Source organism: Panulirus ornatus, chromosome 46, assembly GCF_036320965.1.
Source record: "Panulirus ornatus isolate Po-2019 chromosome 46, ASM3632096v1, whole genome shotgun sequence".
Classification (NCBI taxonomy): Eukaryota; Metazoa; Arthropoda; class Malacostraca; order Decapoda; family Palinuridae; genus Panulirus; species Panulirus ornatus.
In genome coordinates, this window is record NC_092269.1 from 7,226,674 (window position 1) to 7,245,973 (window position 19,300).

Here is a 19,300-nt window from a genome sequence, read left to right on the forward strand (position 1 = left end):
CAAAATCCATCAAGTAGATGAAAATGACAGATGTCTTCAGAGTTGAACTAATTTGTTTTACCTGGAGCTCTTCACAAATCACCATCCTTTGGACAACTGATAGTATACATACACCACACATGGTGATTTCAGACTGTAAGATGGGATGTGATTTGTAAGTTGATTTACAGTTCAATTAAAGCTCTATAGAATCTCAGCAAAGTACTGGGTAGATGAAAGCAGTCGACCAGAGTCCCAGTTGTGCATTACAGCAAAAGACTGAAATATATTACATAACTGGGCTAATTGTTTGTTATAGTTTCTTGCATTGATGAGGAACTGTAGAAACTATTTGTTTTGCTGGAAATAACATCTAAATAACTACTTGTAAATCGCTTATGAAGTCCTGCAGTCTGCATCCACATTTGGGTACTAGTTCCCACATAAAACATTGCAAGACACTTTATCACACATTTCATGACTTGAATTGAAAAAATATTGTCATTGATAACAAAAATTGTTGCCAGTGGATTACAAAATAGCCAAAAATGTGTTAAAATCTATGTGAAAGGTCATGTAATATATTGGAGAGATGTCATCTTGTGTGTTTTTTGAAAATACAGATTATGTCTCATAGGTGGATGTTATGACTGCAGTTTCATCGTTGCATGTATTAATGCTTTCTCATTTGATGGAAGTACTAATCACAGTACATTTTGTATATCACCCACCTACACAATTACATTGGCAGTATGTTCCAAGTCATTGCCCACCATACAACTACCTCAATGAAGACACTGACCACATGTTGCTCTCCTACTCCACACTTTCCCTACATAAACACTCACATCAAAACACTGTATGACCTATGGTCACAACATATTCGATGTATCTAGCTATATGATTGCTGCCAGTTCTCCACAGAAGATAGAAGGTGCATCTGGTGCAGGAAAGTAAGTATATAAGTATTTAAGTCTCTCTCTCTCTCTCTCTCTCTCCTCTCTCTCTCTCTCTCTCTCTCTCTCTCTCTCTCTCTCTCTCAAATATATATATATATATATATATATATATATATATATATATATATATATATATATATATATTTCCCGCTGTCTCCCGTGTTTGCGAGGTAGCGCAAGGAAACAGACGAAAGAAATGGCCCAACCCACCCCCATACACATGTATATACATACATCCACACACGCAAATATACATACCTACACAGCTTTCCATGGTTTACCCCAGACGCTTCACATGCCCTGATTCAGTCCACTGACAGCACGTCAACCCCGGTATACCACATCGATCCAATTCACTCTATTCCTTGCCCTCCTTTCACCCTCCTGCATGTTCAGGCCCCGATCACACAAAATCTTTTTCACTCCATCTTTCCACCTCCAATTTGGTCTCCCACTTCTCCTCGTTCCCTCCACCTCTGACACATATATCCTCTTGGTCAATCTTTCCTCACTCATTCTCTCCATGTGCCCAAACCATTTCAAAACATCCTCTTCTGCTCTCTCAACCACGCTCTTTTTATTTCCACACATCTCTCTTACCCTTACGTTACTTACTCGATCAAACCACCTCACACCACACATTGTCCTCAAACATCTCATTTCCAGCACATCCATCCTCCTGTGCACAACTCTATCCATAGCCCACGCCTCGCAACCATACAACATTGTTGGAACCACTATTCCTTCAAACATACCCATTTTTGCTTTCCGAGATAATGTTCTCGACTTCCACACATTCTTCAAGACTCCCAGGATTTTCGCCCCCTCCCCCACCCTATGATCCACTTCCTCTTCCATGGTTCCATCCGCTGCCAGATCCACTCCCAGATATCTAAAACACTTTACTTCCTCCAGTTTTTCTCCATGCAGACTTACCTCCCAATTGACTTGACCCTCAACCCTACTGTACCTAATAACCTTGCTCTCATTCTTATTTACTCTTAACTTTCTTCTTTCACACACTTTACCAAACTCAGTCACCAGCTTCTGCAGTTTCTCACATGAATCAGCCACCAGCACTGTATCATCAGCGAACAACAACTGACTACTCAAGCCTTTCCCAAAGCTCATTCTCTTCATTCCCCTAACAACCCTTCATTAACTTGGCCCACCTCTTCCAAAACCTTGCATTCACTCCCTAACAACCCCTCCTAATCAAATTAACAACCCTGAACATTCACACCCCTGCCGCAAAACCTTTCACTGAGAACCATCACTTTCCCTCTTTCCTAACGTTACCACAGGCCCTTCATCCTCGATAAAGCTTTTCACTGCTTCTAAACTGCCTCCCACACCATTCTTTCTATATTACTTTCCCCAGAGCATTCAACTATAACTCTATATATGCCTTCTCCAGATCCATAAATGCTACATACAAATCCATTTGCTTTTCTAAGTATTTCTCGCACACATTTTTCAAAGCAATATATATATATATATTAATATATTATATATTATATATTTATTTTTTTTTTTTTTTTTTTTTTTTTTTTTTTTATACTTTGTCGCTGTCTCCCGCGTTTGCGAGGTAGCGCAAGGAAACAGACGAAAGAAATGGCCCAACCCCCCCCATACACATGTACATACGTCCACACACGCAAATATACATACCTACACAGCTTTCCATGGTTTACCCCAGACGCTTCACATGCCTTGATTCAATCCACTGACAGCACGTCAACCCCTGTATACCACATCGCTCCAATTCACTCTATTCCTTGCCCTCCTTTCACCCTCCTGCATGTTCAGGCCCCGATCACACAAAATCTTTTTCACTCCATCTTTCCACCTCCAATTTGGTCTCCCTCTTCTCCTCGTTCCCTCCACCTCCGACACATATATCCTCTTGGTCAATCTTTCCTCACTCATTCTCTCCATGTGCCCAAACCATTTCAAAACACCCTCTTCTGCTCTCTCAACCACGCTCTTTTTATTTCCACACATCTCTCTTACCCTTACGTTACTTACTCGATCAAACCACCTCACACCACACATTGTCCTCAAACATCTCATTTCCAGCACATCCATCCTCCTGCACACAACTCTATCCATAGCCCACGCCTCGCAACCATACAACATTGTTGGAACCACTATTCCTTCAAACACACCCATTTTTGCTTTCCGAGATAATGTCCTCGACTTCCACACATTTTTCAAGGCTCCCAAAATTTTCGCCCCCTCCCCCACCCTATGATCCACTTCCGCTTCCATGGTTCCATCCGCTGACAGATCCACTCCCAGATATCTAAAACACTTCACTTCCTCCAGTTTTTCTCCATTCAAACTCACCTCCCAATTGACTTGACCCTCACCCCCACTGTACCCAATAACCCTGCTCCCATTCACATTTACTCCCAACTTTCTTCTTCCACACACTTTACCAAACTCAGTCACCAGCTTCTGCAGTTTCTCACATGAATCAGCCACCAGCGCTGTATCATCAGCGAACAACAACTGACTCACTTCCCAAGCTCTCTCATCCCCAACAGACTTCATACTTGCCCCTCTTTCCAGGACTCTTGCATTTACCTCCCTAACAACCCCATCCATAAACAAATTAAACAACCATGGAGACATCACACACCCCTGCCGCAAACCTACATTCACTGAGAACCAATCACTTTCCTCTCTTCCTACACGTACACATGCCTTACATCCTCGATAAAAACTTTTCACTGCTTCTAACAACTTGCCTCCCACACCATATATTCTTAATACCTTCCACAGAGCATCTCTATCAACTCTATCATATGCCTTCTCCAGATCCATAAATGCTACATACAAATCCATTTGCTTTTCTAAGTATTTCTCACATACATTCTTCAAAGCAAACACCTGATCCACACATCCTCTACCACTTCTGAAACCGCACTGCTCTTCCCCAATCTGATGCTCTGTATATATATATATATATTCCTTGTACGCCTCTCACCCTCCTGCATGTTCAGGCCACGATCACTCAAAATCTTTTTAACTCCATCTTTCCACCTCCAATTTGGTCTCCCACTTCTCCTCATTCCCTCCTCCTCTGACACATATATCCTCTTGGTCAATCTTTCCTCACTCATTCTCTCCATGTGACCAAACCATTCCAAAACACCCTTTTCTGCTCTCTCAACCACTCTCTTTTTATTAACACACATCTCTCTTACCCTATTATTACTTACTCGATCAAACCACCTCACACCACATATTGTCCTCAAACATCTCATTTTCAGCATATCCACCCTCCACCGCACAACTCTATCCATAGCCCACTCCTCGCAACCATATAACATTGTTGGAACCACTATTCCTTCAAACATAGCCATTTTTGCTTTCCGAGATAATGTTCTTTACTTCCACTCATTCTTCAGCGCTCCCAGGATTTTCGCCCCCTCCCCCACCCTATGATTCACTTCTGCTTCCATGGTCCCATCCGCTGCCAAATCCACTCCCAGATATCTAAAACACTTCACTTCCTCCAGTTTTTCTCCATTCAAACTTACCTCTCAATTGACTTGACCCTCAACCCTACTGTACCTAATAACCTTGCTCTTATTCACGTTTACTCTCACCTTTCTTCTTTCACACACTTTACCAAACTCGGTCACCAGCTTCTGCAGTTTCTCACATGAATCAGCCACCATACTATTCACCATTTCCCGTGTTAGCGAGGTAGTGTTAAGAACAGAGGACTGGGCCTTTGAGGGCATTATATATATATGATGTCTCCATGGCTGTTTGATTTGTTTATGGATGAGGTTGTTAGGGATGTAAATGCAAGAGTTTTGGAAAGGGCAAGTATGCAGTCAGTTGTGGATGAGAGAGCTTGGGAAGCGAGTCAGTTGTTGTTCGCTGATGATATAGTGCTGATGGTTGATTCAGGTAAGAAACTGCAGAAGCTGATGACTGAGTTTGGTAAAGTGTGTGAAAGGAGAAAGCTGAGAGTAAATGTGAACAAGAGCAAGGTTATTAGGTACTGTAGGGTTGAGGGGCAAGTCAATTGGGAGGTAAGTTTGAATGGAGAAAAACTGGAGGAAGTGAAGTGTTTTAGATATCTTGGAGTGGATTGGCAGCAGATGGAACCATGGAAGCGGAAGTGAAACATAGGGTGGGGGAGGGGGCAAAAGTTCTGGGGGCGTTGAAAAATGTGTGGAAGTCGAGAACGTTATCTTGGAAAGCAAAAATGTTTATGTTTGAAGGAATAGTGGTTCCAGCAATGTTATATGGTTGCGAGGCATGGGCTATAGAGTTGTGTGGAGGAGGGTGTATGTGCTGGAAATGAGATGTTTGTGGACAATATGTGGTGTGAGGTGGTTTGATCGAGTAAGTAATGAAAGGGTAAGAGATATATGTGGTGGAAAAAAGAGTGTGGGTAAGAGATATATGTGGTGGAAAAAAGAGTGTGGTTGAGAAAGCAGAAGAGGGTGTATTGAAATGGTTTGGTCACATGGAGAGAATGAGTGAGGAAAGAATAACAAAGAGAATATATGTCAAAGGTGGAGGGAATGAGAAGTGGGAGACCAAATTAGAGGTGGAAGGATGGAATGAAAAAGATTTTGAGCAGTCGGGGCCTGAACATGCAGGAGGGTGAAAGGCGTGCAAGGAATAGAGTGAACTGGAACGATGTGGTGTACTGGGTGGACGTGCTGTTAATGGATTGAACCAGGGCATTTGAAGCATCTGGGGTAAACCATGGAAAGTTTTGTGGGGCCTGGATGTGGTAAGGGAGCTGTGGTTTTACTGCATTATACATGACAGCTAGAGACTAAGTGTGAACGAATGTGGCCTTTGTTGTCTTTTCCTAACGCTTCCTTGCGCACGTGTGGGGGATGGGAGTGTCATTTCATGTGTGCTGGGGTGGCAGTGGGAATGAATACAGGCAGCAAGTATGAATTATGTACATGAGTATATATGTATATGTCTATGTATGTATATATATATATGTATACGTTAAACTGTATATGTATGTGTGTATATGTGCGTGTGTGGATGTGTATGTACATACATGTGTCTATATATGTTATCCCTGGGGATAGGGGAGAAAGAATACCTTCCACTTATTCCCTGCGTTTTGTAGAAGGTGACTAAATGGGGAGGGAACGGGGGCTGGAAATCCTCCCCTCTCATTTTTGATTTTCCAGAAGGAACAGAGAAGGGGCCAAAGAATACCTCCCACTTATTCCCTGCATGTCGTAGAAGGTGACTAAATGGGGAGGGAACGGGGGCTGGAAATCCTCCCCTCTCATTTTTAATTTTCCGGAAGGAACAGAGAAGGGGCCAAGTGAGGATTTCCCTCAAAGGCTCAGTCCTCTGTTCTTAACACTACCTCGTTAATGTGGGAAGTGGCTAATAGTATGAAAAAAATATGTGTGTTTGTATTTCAAAGTTGATCATCATTTCCCGCTTTAGCTAGGTAGCACCAGGTAACAAAGAGAGGCCACATCTGCTCATTTACACTCTGTAGCTGTTAAAGTGCAATGCACTGAAATGCATTTATGTTTATAGATATATATGCACATGATTATAAGCATATTGTGCATGTATATACTTTATTTCTTGCAATTTAAGACACTTCAAATATCTAAAGATATCTTTAGAAGATCACCCTTCAGTTTTGCTGATTGTTTGGCTTTATGTATTCCAATTTATGCCCAGCAAAAAAGGGATACATTTCATTTGATGGTGCATCATACATGGTGGAAGGAACTCGGGTAGGTCAGTGCTTGACACTGCTACTCTTTGAAAGCTTGGAGATAAACTTTTGTTGTTGAGTTTGGGAATTGGGCTTCCCATTAATGATTCTTGTGGGTGAAAGCCAGGGCTTTTGTTTCATCATGGAAATTTGAAGACAACCCACACAGCTCCATGCAGAAGGGAGAGAGCAGAGTATTATGGTTTCCCAAAATTATGGGCTATTATAGTAGCATTAATGACACACTGGATGATACTTGTTTTTAGAGTGCTTTTGATAAGTGGCTCATCGGCAAACAAAACTTGTGTATTTAAACAAAACTTATGTATTTATAAAGATTTTGCAGTTCACGGCTGTGATCTACATGGGAGCACAGAGGAGTGAGCTCTTTTAGGGGAGGAGGTTCCTGCTCCTCAGTGAAAGCCTGACTGGGGGTCTTTCTTCATCCCAGGGTGACACCACTTGTGGGTGAGGCCCATTGACACCATGAAGATCAGCAAACTCTGAATAGCTGACCTCCCAACCCAGTTGTAAACTTGCTCCACTTGACATAACTTGTTATGCTTCTTGTCTGCAATTTGAACATGCTTAGCTCTCCAACATTTTGAGTACCAACTTGTCAAAGACCCTCATGAACAATGCAGCTTCCATGCAGAAGACAAAACCCATACCCTTCAGTTTTCCCTTGCTTACCCAACAAAGATGCATGCATCACAACAATGCTTGACCTTTAATCCCAACTAGTGGATTTGACTGGCTTCTTGATTGCTGGGGCAGGGAGGTAAGGTAAAGATTTTGCAGAGGCTTCTGGGAAATGGGACCATGTTGTACTTCCTAATGTTTAAGGGTAAATTGTTTAATTTGTAAAGCTTGATTGTATTTTTTGATCTCTTGACAGATCTATATGTTACCATTTATTCCTTTCCCAAATGTGTGGGATGTACCAAATGCATTGATATATGTGCCTTTTTTGCATCTGCTGTTGTCAGTATAGTAAAATATTTGGATAATTTGTAAGACACCTCTTTGCTTCAAGGAATTGTGCTTGCTCTGCTTTTAGATTCATACTCTAGTCCTGATGTCATTGGAGAATGGTACCAAAAACATCATGATGATAAGCCTAAAAGGCTAAACATAAAAACACCTTGATTTTGAGAGTTGTTGAGAGTGTGTATAATAGTATTTTTTTATTTGTTCTGCTTCACAACTATTTTACACAAAGCTTTGATGATGCAGATGTGGCTTTATGAGTATTGTAACCGAAATGGTACTCTACTAGAGTTTCCCAGGATTTGCCTATCCATCATCATTTCATGCCCTATTACTGAGCCAAGTGACAAGTAAATGTGCCTTTGGCAGTAGAATACTGCTAAGCCAATATTAGGAACCTTAAAAAATTGTGAGAGCATCATATGAGAGACATAACAGTTGTCTGTCCAATCATGTCCACAGTTAAATGGAAGAATGGTAATAATATCACTCGGAAAGATGAGAGTATGTCTTTCAGATGTTTTGTGAAAAAATGCAGTTTTTTTTTTTTTTTTTATACAAAATAACAAATATTAAAGACAAGAAGATCATTAATGGTGTGCAGTGATCAGGTGTTGATTGAAAGTTAGGAAAAGCTGATGATGATTATCGTAATTGATGGAGCAGATGTGAGAGGTTCCTTAGGATGTACTCCTAGAGGATATTGACGTCTTTAATCCCATTATAGTGAAAAGCAAAACAGAATGTGCTGGCCATTACTGTGCAAGTAGAATTAGAGCTATAGTTGTTACCACCTTTTGTGGATATCCCACAAAGGAGAGACTGGTCACATTTTGAATGGTGAAACATTCATGGGCCAGCCTGTTTATGGGTTTAGACAAAACCTGAAGCATTTAGGATTTACCCTTTAAATTTTTCAAGAATGAGCCTGAGTAAAAAGTACCCACAAAATACCATTTACCAGAAGTGCAAGGAATGTGCTGATAGATTTCCAGTGAATGCAACCTGGTCGAAGGATGAGCTGCAGCAGTAAAGAAATTAACTCAAGGTAACCAAGCTATATGAGTTGAAAAATAATGTTAAGCTCCTTAGGACAATATTGTAGAGTAGTACAGTAAAATCATAATCCTTTTGCATTTAGCCATGATCCTAGTATTGTCATGTTTGATTAATGAGAAACTGTGTGGCTTTGAAATGCCTGGAGACAGTATGACTTGTAACCCTTTTAGCACACCTGTCTCAGTGATGCATGTAGTATTCACCTAATTACTCTTTTTAAAAGTTACAATTGCCTATCATGGCTTAAATCCTCTCAAATGGTCTTGTCAGTTAGCATCGGTTAAAATGCCCACATACATAAGTGATACTTGTAAACTACTACCAGTGACTAACCATCATTTATATTATCACAGTTTCCTAACATGGAGAAGGACCTCCCCACCTCAAAACAAGGTGAATTAATGCCATAGGAGTTATCTGAGGTTTCAACTGCATAGATGTGCTGTAAATAGAAAATGGTGAAGTATCTATTTGTGCTATAGTCTTCATACTGATATGCTCAACCAATGTAAGGTATGTGGGAGTGAGTGCCTGAAGTTGAAAGTATCAAAAAAATTTATATTTTTCTTACTGCTACTCAGTAATTCTGTGTAAGATACATGGAAGTCTGATTATCTCAAATACATATTATGGTAGATCACCAGATATGAGAAAACTTCCTTTGGCATGGAAATCAAAGAATACATGATGTCACCTTTTCTATTCTTTTGCAGTTATTCTGTAGTATCAGTTACTGAATAATGTTCCATTTGTTACGAATTCTGACTCATAAATTAGTACCCCACAGGTATTGAGGCTTGTCAGAAATGATTCATATTTCTGTTGCTGCTATCTTAACTTTTCAGTTCTTTCAACACTCAACCATTGGAAAATTTTTAGGAATCATTGTCATTACTAGCAGGTTTGGGCCCTTGTCTCCATGCTCATATGGAGGGCTCACTACCACCACTTTCTGCGTTCCTGTCTACCACTCTTTCCTCACAAATATGCCCTCCCTTCCTGGCCAACTCACCCAGAATGGCAAAATGTTATTTTTCAGTTGTATAAACATCATTCCCACTATTTTTGTATCTCCCATTTTGCTGGCACAACATTCTTGGTCAAAAGTGAATTATTTTCCTGATATATCACTATAGTAGCCAGCAGTTTATATTTTGCCTAGGAAATGTATGAGTTTTTGGCAGAAGTGTATAAGAGTTAGTTTTCGTACATCTGGCAACTTCATTAGCTTATCTACAGATGGAACAGATAGACAGGACCACCCTTTTATTGCACTGATTAATACAGCCACATGTGGTTCTTTGGAGATACTTGGCTGGTTCAGTTGATAGAAGATTTGAAACTTAGAGGATGACAAGAAATAAGGATGAATGCAACATAACTTTCATTGAAGCTTGGGCCTCGACTATCCCTGATAAATGAAATACATTACAAGTGCAGTGGCAGCCTTTCATTATATTGATTCTTTGAAGTCTTTTATAGTGTCCTCCGTTTTATGTAGGTGTTCTCAGTTACCTTTTGATAAGACAAAAGTTAGCAAGGTCACATGACTTTGTTTTATATTTGCAACTTCTCAGTTATGCATGTTGAAGGGGAAAAGCAGTACAATTGATGATATTCATATAACTTTTTTGTAACCCATAAAATGCTTGTTTTATTCTCACAACTTTGTACACAAGTAGGTTAAAGGAAAATAACTTGTACTCTACTGCTAGGAACTGTTTATTCCCATTATATGTACATATGTACTGTTTATAATTTGCATTTTGCCTTTATTGAATCATAAATATATACTTGATATAAAACTTAAAGATGAAGCAGAAATGATAAACTTGGTGGAAAGCATTGAATTTATAGCTAGATAGAGTTCACTTAACAGAATCGCTGTCATCTGGAGGGCTTAGTCACCATTGTAAAGACAAATGATTATTGTGGTCTTGATAGCATTTTAAAGAATTGAAAATTGCTGTTATCTTAATGAGAGGTCGGCGAGGCAGCATCAAAGCCAAGAAAAGCCCAAGAGATGATTGATATTGTTTGCATAGTTATGATTGAATTAAGGGAATAAATGCCAAACTTATTGTTTGCATTCCCCACAGTCAAAAGATGACATTTTTAGACTCATCGGGTTTGGGATCTTTCCAAAATGATTATTAGCTCACAGCAAAGCAAATATCTCTCGGCCAACATTTCTTTCCCCTTAATTGTATCACGGTATTTTTGGTTGTAAGGGAAACTTATATCTCTTCCATGGTATCCACTTTTATTTTTTATTTTCAGTTTTCAAACTTGTATGTACCTGGATGAGATGTATTTAAGGTGATTCACTGAAACTGCAGAGGAAAATTTCCTCACCCCTACGCTGTTCATCAGGCTTGTGTATTGAAAAGGAAATTCAGGTGTTCATATCACTTAATAGCATCATGTCAAGCACATGTTCATAAAGCTAAAGATGTAGTAGCATACCAATTTCTAAACTTATGCTGCCTCATACCTGTACTTTAAGTTGTCCTTTCTGATATCCCCTCAAGTTTTCTGATAACATATAGTGACTCCTCTGATTTGGATGCTTCCTCATCAGATTGTCAGTGCCAGAACTCTCAACAGATGACAGGTGAATTCTTGGGGGTTCTTATCTTGATGAGAGGGCCAGCTCCGCCTTGGCAGACCTTTACCCCACCTTGATGAATCTAATGGCTTTCCTGAGAGGAATTAAAAGTAAGTTTAATCTAAAGATGTGATAAAGATGGGCATCTCTGGAAATTGCTGTGGAGTAAATATACATGACTGGGATGTGAAATGGAAGCTCATGATGTTTGGGAAGTATGATAGCTGTGAAAATATATGCATACTTATACCCTTCCCTAAGGACAGTTTATACCATTCTCCCCATTTATAGCAGAATCTCTTGATACACATAGGGATGGGGAACGGAATGCATCATACCTGTCTACCTCTTTAACGTACCCGTTTAATGGCTTATTGCCACGTGATCTGTTGACTCTCGTGTAACTACCATTGATGAATTAGTAATTTCTTCCACGATCATCATTTCTGCATGACCATCCCACTTGCTTGTCCCTCTCCTTCAGTGTACCTCTATAGAAATGTCTCAACCCTGTATGCATTTACTTATTGTTCTTCACCTTAACATTCAGTTGCACTGGTTTTTATATATTTCATCCTAACTCCTACTTTCTTGTCTGGTTGTCATGATATCCTCCTCTATGTGCTGCAATTTTTTACTCACTTCACTATTTGTAAATCTTAGCTGCAGCATACTTTCCAGTTAGCCACATCTCATTTGAGGGACGACTTAATTTTCCGGTATTGATTGTAGTAATGTCTATTTCACCATTCTCATTTTGTTGTAAGCATTTCCAGCTCTGAGTTTTATCCTATCATTATTTAGGTGTGGTTCTCTTTCAGTGCATCACATACTTTTCGGTTGCTGTTATTCACAGTAATGTTCAGTTTTTGTCTGTATTGTTTCTGTTACTCTGCAATTTACATTGGGTTAGATCAGTACAATACAGTCTCTCTGTTCAGTCTTCACATCCTCAAGTAATGTTTAGCGTTTAAAAGTGATATGTATTTTTATACTAATTTCATTATTATATTATATATATTATTTTGCTTTGTCGCTGTCTTTTGCTTTTGCAAGGTAGTGCAAGGAAACAGACGAAAGAAATGGCCCAACCCACCCCCATACACATGTATATACATACACGTCCACACACACAAATATACATAACCATACATCTAATGTACACATATATATACACACACAGACACATACATATATACACATGCACACAATTCACACTGTCTGCCTTTACTCATTCCCACATCAGCGAGGTAGTGCTAGGAAACAGACAAAGAGTGGCCCATCCACTCGTATATACATACATACTATGAGCTCTAATTACTTTACCAATTATCCAGTACTATTTCCAGTTTCATTGGTTGAAGCATATGCTTACAGTCTTTTATTTCCTTTTCCTTTCTTTTAAATGTTTCAACTTTTTACCTTTACATTCTTTGCATGCTGTTCATATCTAATGAAGATTCAGCCTCTTCCTAAAACTTTCCTTTTTCTCTCACTCTACATCCAGTTTTCAGTGATCATTCTACTTGGCTGTTCCTCTCCTAAACCTTTATGGATAATGCAAAACACCTCTGTGACACCTTATAATGCTTTCATTAACTTCTAACTTCATCTCAAGCCTGAAGTGCACTCTTTCAATGATATCTTTTTAGCTTCTCATATGATATATATTGAAAATTTAGATTCGCACTTCTCAACATTCATTGATCCACCTTTTATCTTCCTTTTTGTCTTTATTTCTTACCTATACTAGTAGAAATAAAAGCTAATTTTTACTTTTATCACGAGACTTGGCATTCCCTGTGTAATCCTCTGATAAATTGCATACCAAGCACTCTCCAAGTTACATTTTTCATAACTAGAGGGATAATCATACTTCAGTCCTTATAACTTGTATTTCTCCAACATATCGTATTTTTAATTTGGATCAGCACTGTTAGGTACATCACTCTTTAGCAGTCTTGCTACTGTTTTGTTTTTAAACAGTCATGACACAACATCTCCTGAACATACATTGCAATGTTTTCCACTGGATTTAATGTTTTTCATCTCCTTTGTGGGATATGTTCTTCCCATCGTAGAACAGTTAAAAATTAGTTCAATTGGCAATGTTGACTATCTGCTCAGTCCAGCACATTTTTTAGTTTATTCATATGAGTGTAAAATGTTTATTTTTCTTTCCCAAAAATTTTAATCCCTGAAGTCACAGCCTGTTATAAGTCTTCAGTGTTCATTTATACTTTTCTCATTTGTGATCTTTGCTTTTCTCTGTTGTTGCCCTGCTATGCAGTTTACTTGAGCAAGTACTTACTTCTCACATATGTACATTCATTAAGGCTATGGATAGGCCAACCTTATTCAACATTTTTGTACCATGCCTAAAAGCTTTCAAGTATTGCTTAATCCTTCTTTTTTAACATATTGTTACTTTGAGTAATGTTTATGCTTTGGCAGATTGCACATTCCAAATTGCCTTCATATCTTTTGTTCAGAGTTCCAAAACCTAATGTATCCCTTGTGAGCTGTGTGCACATACAATCAGATTCATGTATAGTCCCAAAAGTTAATGCTGTATGTAGAGATTCTTGTTTGTATATGAAAGATTACTCACATTTGATGATATTTATAACATATGTATCATGGTGGAAGAATCATATTTAGAGAGGAACTTCCCAGTATGCTCTCAATAGAAGGGCATTTATTCGAGCTTGTTCTGAAAGGAAACACTTTTCTTCTAACTTGAGAGACAATGCTTGCAAGTGAAAATGCTTCTTGGTTAGAAGAGAAGTGAAAATAAGGGTCAAGAAAGAAGCTAAGGAAACAGTATGCAGTATGAGTAAATTGATGTAGTAGATGACTGTAGGGAGTTGCAAGAATAGCAGGTTGACAGATCCAAGAGAGATGAAGCTTAATGAAATATATCAAAATTATAGTGGGATAATACTGGATTTAAACTTTCACTGGAAACATAGCAGAAGAAAAGTAAGATGTGATTTTAAGACCAGTATAGAGGGATTGCCATTGTAGACTTTTATTCCATACAGAATTCTAAATGCAAAGTTACAATACATTTCTGTTGCTCCATTTTTAACATTAATACAGCAGGATTTGATTTTTCTGCTTTGTGCTCCTGCCCCTCATTGTCGCCTTTTGTGACATGCAGGAGAAATGGATAGTAGTAAGTGCTTGGTGTCTATGTTAGTTGCACCATGGATTACATAGGTAAGTATTAAGTTAGTAAAACATATTCACTTATGTTTTTTGAATAATACTTAGTAGCATCTATGTTAGAAGAATGGAATCAATAGCTCTTAAAGGAGCATTCTTCTTTCAAATATTTAGTATGAAGTAACCTATTGGTGACCCTAGAAACTTTCCCCCATAAGTCCTTCGCAGTTGATTACGATGCTGAAAGCTGAGAGGGGTTGACTGTACTAGACACCCCATTTTACTTTCTGATTTTGAAAAGACCATTAGAAATAAGCCCGAGCCCACTGCCAGAGGGTTAGTCTTATTAGTCTCTTGTCATAGAGATGTGAAAAGAATAGTTCAGTAGAAAGAGAGTTTGTATTCTTGCATAATGCTTGAAGTGCCAGAAAGTTTGAAACTTTTATATTTGCACTTCATAAAGAAGGAAGCACGGCAGTTCCAAAACATGCTGACCTGTGACTGTGATATTTCTTACAGATATATGGAAGAGATCCCTTTTGTAAGTCTTCTTAATCTGAAGCATGGTGGTTTGTGGATGGGAAGATCATGCCTTTCTTAGTTGATTAATGACAAATGTAAAATTATACAGGCATGGGATAACAGACATAAATACCTTTTGATGAATGTGACTTTAGTGTCACAGTGCACAGTGTTTGTAAATTGGAATGATTGTAAAGGTCACAAGATGCAGTTACAGCTTCTTAACAAAAGATCATGATTGTAAATCAGATGATCAGTGCTTTGAAGGTAAGAAGCTGATAGTTTCTCGTGTGTGTGTGACATAGAAGCATAGACCAACTATGCATTCATATCCTTTTTAGATGATGCCTGAATGAGCGTGGAAATCTCATTATTACAGTTGAAGACAGTGACATACTTTAAAAAGATTAGTGCAAATTTTCAAAGAAAAAAAGGGGAAGGGGAGGTTTGAGGATCAAGGAAGCTTGAGTCAAGTTTATTGATCAGGTGACATTTGAATGTCAGTATCTGCATGGCCTTTGTAAGCAGGACCACAGCATTTTTGCGTGGTGATATCAGTTTCCTTAATTCCTTTGTGCCATCAGACATGTCATTTATTTATTGCTGAATATTTATACACTTTACTGAGTACTGTTATGGCAGTGCAGTTACCAAATTTATGTATATGCATAGAATTACTGGTCTCAGAAGAATCTACATTTACTCACATTTTATATTATGATGCTTTTCCATGTCCAGTTATGCTTGACTTGCAATCTCACTAAAATGACAATTAACATGAAGTAAGTATACATGTACATGTGTGTTGTGCTATATATAATCATGTAATATTGTTCTGGGCATGATAGGTGGCCATTCTTCCCCATACCAATTAATTTTTTGTCATCCATGCTACAAATGAACTTAGTTGCACTGCTGAAATTGTGTGTGTATGTTGGAAAATTTACCTTAGACAAATTTATGGATAGTATTTCTTAGTAGGTATTTATATGTTAATTGTATGACTTTTTTCTGCCATAGTCCAAAAAAAAATTTCAGGCTATACCAGTGAGCTTGAAGGGCTTTTAAATTTGTTTGATTGAATGACTTATGCAATTTCATCACTTTTTCTACAATTTTAAGTTGCACCACAGAGTATTGAAAACAAATTATTTTGGGCCAAACCCCAGCCAGTTATTTGATCTCATTATACGAGTTAAAGGTTTAGTCATTATGAGTAAGCAGTATCTTTTTCACTCCATCCTTCACCTCCAATTTGGTCTCCTGCTTCTTGTTCCATCTACCTCTGACACATGTATCCTCTTTGTCAATCTTTCCTCACTCATTCTCTTCACATGACCAAACCATTTCAACACCCTCTTCTGCTCTCTCAACCACACTCTTTTTATGACCACACATCTCTCTTACCTTTTCATTACTTGCTTGATCAAACCACCTCACACTACGTGTTGTCCTCAAGCATTTCATTTCCAACTCATCCACTCTCCTCCACAGAACTCTAGCTATAGCCCATGCCTCGCAAGCACATAACATTGTTGGAACCACCGTTCCTTCAAACATACCCATTTTTGCTCTCTGAGATAGTGTTCTTGCCTTCCACACATTCTTCAATGCTCCCAGAACCTTCGCCTCCTCCCCCACCTGTGACTCGCTTCCACTTCCATGGTTCCATCTGCTGCTAAATCCACTTCCTGATATCAGAAACACTTCGCTTCATCCAGTTTTTCTCCATTCAAACTTACCTCCCAACTGATTTGCCCCTCAACCCTACAGAACCTAATAACCTTGCTCTTGTTTGTGTGTATGTATGTATGTGTGAGTGGATGGGCCATTCCTTGTCTGTTTCTTGGCGCTACCTCGCTGATGCAGGAAACAGTGATTAAGTATAATAAAAGATATAATGATGTGTATATGATGAGTGGATAGGCTATTTCTTTCTTCGTCTGTTACCTCGCTGACACAGGAAAAGGTGGTCATGTATGATAAAGAAATATAGATAGATATATGTGTGTGTGTATGTATGTATATCCCTGGGGAAGGGGGAGAAAGAATACTTCCCTTCTATTCCTTGTGTGTTGTAGAAGGTGACTAAATGGGGAGCTGGAAAACCACCCCTTCAGTTCTTTACTTTTCCTAAAGGAACAGAGAAGGGGGCCAAGTGAAGATTTTCCTCCTAAGGCTTAGTCTTATCAAAGAGCATGTTGAGAACTTTCACTGGTACTGTGATGAATATCTTTGATATGTACGAATAAAGTTGTTCCTTATGGTTATCAACCAAACAATTGGATATATATGTGGTGGAGAGAATTCAGAAGCACTTCACAAGCAAAATTGATGGGATGGAATTAATTACCATGAGAGGCTGAAAGAACCTAATCTTTACATCCTGGAAGGAAGGGAACAATACACAATAAACTACACATCACAATGAACTGAGGTGTTAAGGATGAATATTATGGATATGAAAGCCTTTCATCAACAAAGAGAATTAATAAGCTTGCAAGTATTTTGTAATATACTGATATGATATGAAATAAATGTATACAGTACCTCTGCTGAAAGATTATTCATTGCATGACTAGAAAGAAATATTGTGTGGAACAAAACAGGAATGTTTAGAAGAAAACTAAATATGTGGTTAAGTCATTGATGGATGAACCCAGTACTAACAGTAAGGCATTGAATATAGCAGCATTAAGAGCTATCATTCATCAGATGTGCTGAGGGCTACACACTGACCCTGCCTTTTGGCAGAAATCCCACGGTGACACTCTTAGGTAGGTAGGTAGGTACTTTCACATTGATGAGATAATACTGTCCATCCAAGTAAAGAGTGAGATAATTATAAGAGTTTTCATTATGAGAGATTGAAAGTTTAAAATGTTTAATGTGTGAAAGAAGAAAGTTAAGAGTAAATGTGAATAAGAGCAAGGTTATTAGGTACAGTAGGGTTGAGGGTCAAGTCAATTGGGAAGTGAGTTTGAATGGAGAAAAACTGGAGGAAGTGAAGTGTTTTAGATATCTGGGAGTGGATCTGGCAGCGGATGGAACCATGGAAGCGGAAGTGGATCATAGGGTGGGGGAGGGGGCGAAAATTCTGGGAGCCTTGAAGAATGTGTGGAAGTCAAGAACATTATCTTGGAAAGCAAAAATGGGTATGTTTGAAGGAATAGTGGTTCCAACAATGTTGTATGGTTGCGAGGCGTGGGCTATGGATAGAGTTGTGCGCAGGAGGATGGATGTGCTGGAAATGAGATGTTTGAGGACAATGTGTGGTGTAAGGTGGTTTTATCGAGTAAGTAACGTAAGGGTAAGAGAGATGTGTGGAAATAAAAAGAGCGTGGTTGAGAGAGCAGAAGAGGGTGTTTTGAAATGGTTTGGGCACATGGAGAGAATGAGTGAGGAAAGATTGACCAAGAGGATATATGTGTCGGAGGTGGAGGGAACGAGGAGAAGAGGGAGACCAAATTGGAGGTGGAAAGATGGAGTGAAAAAGATTTTGTGTGATCGGGGCCTGAACATGCAGGAGGGTGAAAGGAGGGCAAGGAATAGAGTGAATTGGATCGATGTGGTATACCGTGGTTGACGTGCTGTCAGTGGATCGAATCAAGGCATGTGAAGCGTCTGGGGTAAACCATGGAAAGCTGTGTAGGTATGTATATTTGCGTGTGTGGACGTATGTATATACATGTGTATGGGGGTGGGTTGGGCCATTTCTTTCGTCTGTTTCCTTGCGCTAACTCGCAAACGCGGGAGACAGCGACAAAGCAAAAAAAAAAAAAGAAAAAAAAAAAAGTGAAGTTGGGTTTTTATATTGTCTGATAAGTTCTAAACAAGCTGAAAGAGAAAAAAACCTATAATGAAATAGAAAGACTTTACAAACAAATTGAGGGCATGGAGAACCTGAACTACCTTAAAAGGCTAAGACAGCTGTTTTCTTGAAAAGAGAAAGATTTATGATATATGCCTAGCAGTGAAGAGGACAGAACCCAAATAGAATGAAAAACTTTTTTCATATGGGAAGAATGATTAAGTCTGCAAATATTTATAGGGGTATACTTGAGAAATGCCAAACAAAAAATACTCGAATACCAAGTAAGAAGATGGAGAGGTGGTTTACTATTTAACCCCGTGAAGTATGGAAAGCATCAAAACTAGAAAATGCAAATTAGATTGGGTGGTTGAATAAGGTAGAAGATCAGTCAAGAGTTGATGATTACTGAAGACGTAAAGCAGTGGAAGAATACGGCATAACACTACCAAGATACATTGTGAGCA

The 19,300-nt window shown here is 38.8% G+C and overlaps 1 protein-coding gene across 7 annotated transcripts in view; it reads left to right on the top strand.

Annotated features, from left to right (window-relative positions):
* Positions 1-19,300, top strand: part of LOC139763103 (serine/arginine-rich splicing factor 6-like) — an 81,255-nt gene that overhangs the window by 7,683 nt on the left and 54,272 nt on the right. For 2 of the 7 annotated variants that reach the window (XM_071688756.1, XM_071688752.1), the window contains exon 2: positions 11,332-11,442. The exons of 4 other annotated variants lie outside the window; for them this stretch is intronic. The gene's annotated coding sequence lies outside the window, so the exon portion shown is untranslated. Of the gene's footprint in view, positions 1-11,305; positions 11,443-19,300 lie in introns of all 7 variants that reach the window. One more of the 7 variants, XM_071688751.1, reaches the window with a different exon arrangement.